Here is a 7,442-nt window from a genome sequence, read left to right on the forward strand (position 1 = left end):
GAGCTCCCTCTACCCCTAGTCTGCGAGAGATTTCACCACGAGTGGCTGTCAACTTTTGTGAGTTTTTTGTCTGTCTTTAGATTATCATAGATATTTCCCTGCCATTCTGGTAAGCTGGTAAAATACATTGATTTGTTTTAGAATATCGACCTAACTTTGCATTTCAGGGATAAATAATGCTTGGACATGATCCGCTATCCCCTCACTATATGGCAGGATGTGGCTTGTTAGCATTTTGTTAAGGAATTTTGTGTCTCCCCACTCATAACAAATATTTGGCCTGTCATTTTGCTTACATAGAATACCTTTGCCCGGTTCAGGTGTCAGGGTCACGCAGGCCTCACCCGACTGGCTCACAAGGGCCGCCGTGCAGCGCGTCTCTTCCCGACGCGACCGTCGGTGACTTAAAGCCAGCCTCGGCACGGTACGTAGGTCACAGACACTACCCATCAGGCCCCGGCATGACCCCAGAGCTAGCTGTCGCTCATCCACCGGAAAACCCCTAGCAGGCCTCACAGAACAATTTGCACCCTCTTTGTGGCAAGATTTTTTTTTTTTAATTTTTTTTAACGTTTATTTATTTTTGAGACAGAGAGAGACAGAGCGTGAATGGGGGAGGGTCAGAGAGAGGAGACACAGAATCCGAAACAGGCTCCAGGCTCTGAGCAGTCAGCACAGAGCCCGACGCGGGGCTCGAACTCACGGACCGCGAGATCGTGACCTGAGCCGAAGTTGGCGGCTTAACCGACTGAGCCACCCAGGCGCCCCTGTGGTAAGATTTTTAAAATTCTGAATTCATTTCCTGTCATAGATGCAGGGCTGTACACATTTTTCCATTTCTTCTTGTGTCAATTTTGTGCAGCTGTGTTTTTCAAGGGATTTTCTGATTTTATCTGTGTCACCTAAGGGACTGCTATGAAGTGCTCATAATACCTATTCCTTTAATGTCTACAGTATTATTCCTGAAGCTGAAAATCTGTGGGGGGGTTTCTTAATCACTCTTGCTGGGTGATTATCAATTTTACTAACCTTTTCAAAGACCCAGCCTCTGGCTTTGCTGATTTTGTCTATCATTTTGCCTGTCTTCTGTTTTATTGACGTCTATTCTCATCACTATTATTCTCTTCCTTCTACTCATTTGGAATTTAACTTGTCCTTATTTTTCTATATTCTTAGGTGGAAACTGAAAATAATTGATTTTAGACCACGTCTTTCTGCTTTTCTGTTCCAAGCACTTAAAGCTTTCCTCTATGCACCATTCCAGCTGTACCCCACAACTTCTGACGTGCTGTATCTTTATTTCATTTCGCTACAAACATTTCCTGGTTTCCTTATGATTTCTTGGTCCCATGGGAGATTCATAAATTTACTGCTTAATTTCCAAATATTTGGGCTTTTCTGAATATCATATAGCTCTCTAATGTAATTCTATTGTAATAATAGAACATACTCCTTTAAAAAAATTTTTTTTAACATTTATTTATTTTTGAGAGACAGAGAGAGACAGAGCATGAACGGGGGATGGGCAGAGAGAGAGGGAGACACAGAATCGGAAACAGGCTCCGGGCTCCAAGCTGTCAGCACAGAGCCCAATGCAGGGCTTGAACTCACAAACCACAAGATCATGACCTGAGCTGAAGTTGGACGCTTAACCGACTGAGCCACCCAGGCACCCCTAGAACATCTTCTTAAAGATTGCAGTCTTTTGAAATGTATCGAGAATTACTATAAAATGTGCATCTTCTAGTTGATGTCGTGTCGAGTTGGCCAGTGGTGTTGTTCACACCCTGAGTACCATTACCCCCTCTTTGCGTATTTGTTCTTTCCCAGACTCAGAGAAGAGCATTAAAAACTCTGGCTAAGACTGCGGGTTTGTTGATCTTCCCTTCAGTGACGTTGACTTTGCTTCACGTGTTTGAAGTTCTGTTATTGGGTGCTGCGTGCTTGTGATTTATGTCTTTCTGGTGAAACCAGCCTTTTTCATCATGAAATAGACCTCTTATCTCTGGTAACACTCCTTGCTTGACGTCAGTGTGGGCACAATGGCTTTCGTACGTGTGCTGTCTGCGAGCCTCTCCCTCCCTGGGTGTCTGTACTTCAAGGGCCTCTCTCTAGACAGCATGTAGTTGGGTCCTGCTTTTCTGACTCAGTTTGACAACGGCTGTGTCTAAACTGGAGTGTTTGGTCCATTTACATTTAATGTGATTATGATATGGTTTAAGTCCACCATCTTGTTACTTGTTTTCCTTTGTTCTATGTGGTTTTTGACCCTATATTCTTCCATTCCCATCTTCTTTAGGGTAAATCAAATGGTTTTTAGTATTTCATTATATCTCTATTGACTTATTTTTGTAATTTATTTTATTTTTAATTTTTTTAACGTTTATTTATTATTGAGAGACAGAGCATAAACATGGGAGGGGCAAAGAGAGAGGGAGACACAGAATCCGAAGCCGGCTCCAGGCTCTGAGCTGTCGACACAGCTCAAGCTCACGAACTGCAAGATCATGACCTGAGCCAAAGCAGGACGCTTAACTGACTGAGCCCCCCAGGCAGCCCAGCTCCACCCTCATTTTTGAAGGATAATTTTCACTGGATATAGAATTTCTAATTGAAAGGGTTTTTTGTTTGTTTGTTTGTTTGGGGTTTTTTTGTTTTTAACGAAGCACTTTGAAGATGTTGTTCCATTATCTTCAGGAATCCTCTGTTTAAAATGAGAGTCAGCGGGGCACCCAGCCGGCTCAGCCGGTGAAGCGTGTAACTCTAGATCTCAGGGTCATGAGTTCCAGCCCCATGTTGGTGCAGAGATTACTTAAAAGTAGAAACCTTTAAAATGAGAACCAGCTATTGTCTCCCCGTGTCTATGTGTGTCCTTTTTCTCTGACTGCTTTTTTTTAAAATTTTTTTTTTTTTTAATGTTTTTTATTTATTTTTGGGACAGAGAGAGACAGAGCATGAACGGGGGAGGGGCAGAGAGAGAGGGAGACACAGAATCGGAAACAGGCTCCAGGCTCCGAGCCATCAGCCCAGAGCCTGATGCGGGGCTCGAACTCACGGACCGCGAGATCGTGACCTGGCTGAAGTCGGACGCTTAACCGACTGCGCCACCCAGGCGCCCCTCTCTGACTGCTTTTAAGACTTTTCCGTCTGTCCCCACCTCGTAGCAACAACTATGTGAGCCTAAATCTGCTTTTCTTTGTATTTGCCCCATTTCTCATATGCACGGGTTGATATTTTTAACCACACAGGGAAATATTTCAGCATTACTTCTTCAAATATTTTTATGCATTATTAATCTCTTCTCTTTTTGGGGTTACAATGACATACTTACTGGATCGCCTGACACATCAGTCCGTATATCAGCACTGAACACGCATTGGTCTCCCTGGTCACTCGGGCTGGCCCTGCTTGCTCTGTGTTCTCCCAACCGGACAATTTCAGTCGGGCTGTCCTCGGGCTGGCTGGCCTTTGCTTCTGCAGTCCCAGTCTGCTGCTGGCCCCTCCGCAAACGAGCTCAAGCTTGCATGCTTCTGCTCCGGGTCCCCATCTGTTCATTCATTACGTCCATGCTGTCGGCTACGTCCTGGAAAATATTCGTAACAGCCATTTCAAAGCCCTTGTCTGCTAATTCCAACATCTAGATCATCTCAAGTCCTGCTTCTGTTGACTACACCTTCCCCTTTCTTTGATCTTTAACATATATTCAATTTTTAACAGCTTCACTGAGATATGTCACACGCCACACAGTTTGCTCATCTGAAGTGTAAAATTATGGCTGGTAGGACCGTCATAGAGCTGTGTAAGCACCGCCACAATCAATTTAAGAACGTGTTCATCTCGGGGCGCCTGGGTGGCTCAGTCGGTTGAGCGTCTGACTTTGAGTCAGGTCATGATCTCACAGCTCGTGGGTTGGAGCCCCGCGTCGGGCTCTGTGCGGACAGCTCGGAGGCTGGAGCCCGCTTCGGATTCCGTGTCTCCCTCTCTCTCTGCACCTCCCCTGTTCTCACTCTCTCTCACTGTCTCAAAAAATAATAAACATTAAAAAAAAAAAAAAAGAACATGTTTATCTTCCCTTCCCGCTTCTGCTGGTCCCCTAAACCCCCTCCCCCAGCCCCTGGCAACCCCTGACCTACTTTCCAGCTCCATGGACGTGGCTGTTCTGGAGGCACGGAAACGCTCAAGGTTCATGTGTGCTAGAACCTGTCAGTGCCTCATCTGTTTTACGGCCGGATCGTATTCCGCTGGAAGGCTGGAGCACGTGTGTCTGTCCATCAGTAGTGCGGGCTGCCAGGCCTGCTGACCTTAGTTTCCTCCTCCTTCCTTAGGGCTGGTCCTCCTCAGGTCTGACCTTCATCCTAGAGCACTGTGCCCTCAGTGTGGGGCACCGCCGTTTTGGGGCCTCGGCCGGAGGCTATAGGTGTTCGGCAATGTCACCCCCGCTGTGACTGGCAGGAACAGATATCTCTGGCCCCTCGGCTCAGCCTGTAGCCCAGAGCCCTACTCTGCCAGACCCTGTGGTCTCACTCTGGCCACAGGTGGCCCAGCCCTCAGCAAGGACCACGAGGGCCCCCCAAGGATCCCTCTGCCCCCTCGCGCGCAGGTGTTCTCCTTCTGGTACCCACCCTGGAAGTGATAAATGCGTCCCAGCTCGGCATGAGCTCTGCTATCTGTTTGGACCGTCCCCCTCCCTGTCTCGACCCAGCAGGAGCCGGGGCAAACCTGGCCCTCACCTCGTGTGCCCCCTCTCCCACGATCCATCCTTGATTTCAGTGGGAGCGACACGAGGCAAGCCCAGATCAGCTATCTCTTAATGGCTGGACACAGAGGGCCGGCCCAGAGGCTGCTGCACTTCCCTAAGCCCCCGCCTGCCACTGTGGTTCTGACACAGGTGGTCCTGAGACCACTATAAGAAATTCTGGTCTATCCGATGGAAGAGGGGCCAGTGTTAACGGGGCGCCTCCCATGTGCCAGACCCTGAGCAAAATGCCACACAGACACGGGCTCAGCTGACCATCGTCCAGCTCACACAGATGGGCCACTGGGCCCACGTGTCAGCCGGGGAGATGGGGCAAGATTAAATCATGGCATTGAGGTCACACAGGTGGCCAGACAAGAGGCAAGGCACCCTGAAGCAGCCAGCCTCCAGAGGCCACGCTCCCAGAGCCACGGCCAGAGCTGCCTCCGGCCACGTCTCAGGACAGGATGGCCCGTGTCTGGGTGTTTCCGGGATCTCACGGCCCAGCGTGGGGTTTGCGGCCCCCGCACTAATATTCTGCTTGGCGTAAGAGAAACCTGGTCTGTCTGATCCCAAGCACCTGCTGGGAATCCTTCATCTGTGCGTTTCCCTGGCAGCCCCTCTGGAGACTTGGAAGTTGCCAGAATAGCTCACTTCCCATCTCAGCCCCGGGTGTCATCTAGAGCCAGCACAGAACTGATTTGAGGCCCCTCAGATTTCCAGCCCCATGAGGACCTACGGTCAGGTCCACTGCCGGGCTCCAGTGTGGTCATTCCCGCGTCTGTCATCTGAGCTCTGTCTGTCCAGGTAAGTCGGCGTTCTCAAGGAACTGGCTGAGCCCGGAGAAGATTCCATCCAGACAGGCATGGAGCGGACGGGCCAGACTGAACTAGGCGTAAGCCTGGGCCTCTGAGGACACCCTGGCCAGTCTTGTGCACCCTGTGTTTGTGACAGGAGGGTGGAGTGAGCACCAGGGCCCCTCCCAGTTGGGACAGAGCTGGGGAGGGGCTCGGACGCAAGGGCTCAATCGAGCCCCCAGAAAGTACTTCACGTCCCAACCCTGGTGCCTGTGACACGACCTTATTTGGAAAGAGGGACCTTGCAGGTGTAATCAGTACAGATGAGGTCACCTTGCAGGGCGCCCCTAACCAGCGACTGGTGTCCTTGTAAGGAAGGGTGCTCCCAAAACACATGCAGAGGCGTGGACGCCATGGGAGAGCCAGGCACAGATGGGAGCGATGTGGCCACTGCCAGGGACGTTTGTGCCCACAGGCAGCCCTCCCGCCACCACCATCACCACCACCCCCTACTCCCCGCGGCATAAAGCCTCCTCCCTTCGGAGGCGCCGCCCACACCCTCACTTGCACTGCTGGCCTCCAGACTGTGAAAGAATACATTTCTGCTGTTCTAAGCCACCCAGTTTGTCACAGCCGCCCAGGGAAACAAATGCTATGTGTAAAGCCAGCCCCCACGGGTCCCTCTGCCTGCGCCGCCCCCCCCACCCCCACCCAGGTCACGGATGCTCTGGCGAGATTAGAATGTGGAAACTGTCCCAGCAAAACGTGGAAACAGTCCCGGCACTGAGACTGGACCCTGGGCATCAGCCAGGTTCGTGCAGGGCCAGCTGGAGGTCTACACCCTCTGCACCCGTGCTCCCCGGGCCCGGGGGAGGGGTGCCAGAGGCTCGGGGTGGGGGGCGGGAGACAGAGGGCTGGCCGGCTGCACCCAGAGGGCAGCGGGGGTGGGGGGGTGTGTGCTGTGGGACACGCCTCCTCTCCCCACGGAGCCCACGGAGCCCTCTCTGTTCCCCGGGGCCAGGCTATTCTCACAGCAGAAGTCGGGGTGGTCAAGGCCACCCCTCCCTGCTGTACTTTGTGGGTGCCTCCCAGCCCAGCACAGGTGGAGGGGGGCCTGCACCCACTCACCATTCCCACAGCTTCTGCCCCTCACACGCTGGTCCCATCGAGCCCCTACCTGGTCAGCCTGGGCCAATGGTGACCTCTGCCAGCTTCGTGCCCTGAGGCATCCTCTCCAAGGCCTAGGCCGGGCAGCTCTCCGTGCCCAAGCCAGCTGTCTTGGAGTCCACACCCAACACCCGTGGGGCTCGGCTACAGCACAGCCGGGCAGGAGAGCAAGTGGGAGTGGGAAGGGCAGGGGGGCTGGGAGGGCCGGGTGGCGGGGTAGAGGGGAGGACTCCATTCCTCAGGGCAGTGGTTGGAACCTCCCAGGAGTCTGGATTTGCAAACCCTGAGCCAGCTCGACCACCCACGCCTGCTGTGGGAGGCGGCCGGGCACCTGGACCCCCTCCGTACCCCCGCGAGCAAGCATGTGACTGCCCCGGGGTCCCATTCTGTTCCGCTACGAGGCCTGGCGGCTTAAAGGGATCCCACCATGACCCTGGTGGGTACATCCTTTCAGAGAGGCTTGCAGCCCCTCTGATGTCTCCTCTGGGGTGTCCACAGACCCCTGCCCGGCCGTCCCCAGGCCTGCAGCCAGCCAGCTGCCCTGCCTCACTCCTCAGACGGCCCCGGGCCTCAGGTACGCAGGGTTCTCCTGAGTGCTTGTCCTGTTGTGTCTTTAGCTATCTGTGTCGGGGCGGGGAGCCGGGGGGGGGGGGGGGTTGGTGGTGGTGACAAGGGTGTCCTTCCTGGAAATGGGCTTTATCTGTCACATTCAGAGCTGGCTCGCTTGGCTGCTTAAACCCAGG

At 52.8% G+C, this 7,442-nt stretch overlaps 1 long non-coding RNA gene across 1 annotated transcript; it reads left to right on the plus strand.

The window, feature by feature from the left end:
* Positions 1–618: 618 nt before the first annotated feature.
* Positions 619–1,864, plus strand: LOC131486077 (uncharacterized). Its single transcript, XR_009249178.1, has 2 exons — positions 619–772; positions 1,177–1,864. It is a non-coding gene; the product is annotated as an uncharacterized LOC131486077 (long non-coding RNA).
* Positions 1,865–7,442: the final 5,578 nt, after the last annotated feature.

This window comes from Neofelis nebulosa, chromosome 9 (genome assembly GCF_028018385.1).
Source record: "Neofelis nebulosa isolate mNeoNeb1 chromosome 9, mNeoNeb1.pri, whole genome shotgun sequence".
NCBI classification, from domain to species: domain Eukaryota; kingdom Metazoa; phylum Chordata; class Mammalia; order Carnivora; family Felidae; genus Neofelis; species Neofelis nebulosa.